Source organism: Octopus bimaculoides, chromosome 3 (assembly GCF_001194135.2).
Source record: "Octopus bimaculoides isolate UCB-OBI-ISO-001 chromosome 3, ASM119413v2, whole genome shotgun sequence".
In the NCBI taxonomy this organism is placed as follows: domain Eukaryota; kingdom Metazoa; phylum Mollusca; class Cephalopoda; order Octopoda; family Octopodidae; genus Octopus; species Octopus bimaculoides.
This window is the reverse complement of record NC_068983.1, coordinates 76,332,273-76,333,653: the sequence shown is the minus strand read 5'-3', so window position 1 is coordinate 76,333,653 and position 1,381 is coordinate 76,332,273.

The window sequence follows — 1,381 nt, the reverse complement described above, 5'->3', positions numbered from 1 at the left end:
TATAGATATATATATATATATAGATATATATATATATATATACAGATTGTGATAGATAAATTGTCGCCATTATATGTTTTTAATTTCGTGCATGAGCATTGTTTGTTTTTGATTTTGTCGACTACACATAGTAGGGTCAGCTGGGAATCGTCTGTGAGAAAAAACAGCACCATGATACAATTCCTGCTGCTTGAAATTTAGAAAGGACATGCTGTTTTGTCTGGCATTCTCGCCGGGAACTCCAATACGAATCTTTTAGAGTCTGTGGGTGTCAACCTGAGGATTTGCCGCGTCCGCAAAGCATGTCCCAAGAGGGAAAAATTTAAACATCCAATCAACATCATGTTTTTTTTAGTTATCACTAGTGATGGTGGAGTTAGGCCTCTTTGCACCTTCCCACACGGCCTCACACTCAACACGGAAGGACTACATTAAATGCCTGGAAAAGGTAGTGCTGACCTAAGAAACTGGCTGCTGGAAGACCTTATTTCTGGCAACAGGACTCTGAACCATGCTACACATGTATTTAACTACATAATGTTAGTTGTATGCCATGATTATATCCTTATGCACATACCTCTGGTTCTCAATATACATTCAGCGAAGTTAAACTTTGGAAACTCCTTATTCGTGATGCAGACCGTTCTTAATTATACCTTTTTCACGTGTACCCTGCTTTACCCACTTCCACGTTCTCATAGGCTATGTTTAAAACCATTATTTGAGGATTTGCGATTAAAGGAATATACAGCAAAACGTTTCGAGTTGGATTGAGCATGGTATGAATCTAGAGCTATCTTAAGAGTCTCAGACTATTGAACTTCTATATGATTGCTCGATGTGCTAATAATAGCAGACAAGTATTTCTCAGATGATACCTTAACTTTTATAATGGAAGGAGAACTGATTCAAAAGTGCTCTATTATGTTTATTGGAACCGAATAAGTGATGGGGTAATCCATGCGTAAACACATTGGCTATAAAAAGTGAGAATCTATAAAGTGCGTCTTTGCTTGATTGACATGCTAGAAATAGAAGCCAAATTGCTTTCAAAATACGCTATGCCGCTTTAGGAAGCTTTAATGCATTGTATAATGTAATTCGAGATATACACATCCGAGAAAAATTCCTATAATCACGCTGTAAACGAGACTAACCACGCATAACAGTAACACCATTAAACTTCAAAAAATTGCTGAGCAATAAAATAAATTAGATTTTTATGACTAAGTAAAAGTGAATAAAATTTTATAAATAAACCAACACTGAAATGTCCCACGAGAAATGTCTTTTATAACTCTGTATTGCCTTGTACATTGATTAAATATCTTAGAGTCTAATGGAAGATGGATAATTTTGATTCAAGATATATATATATATA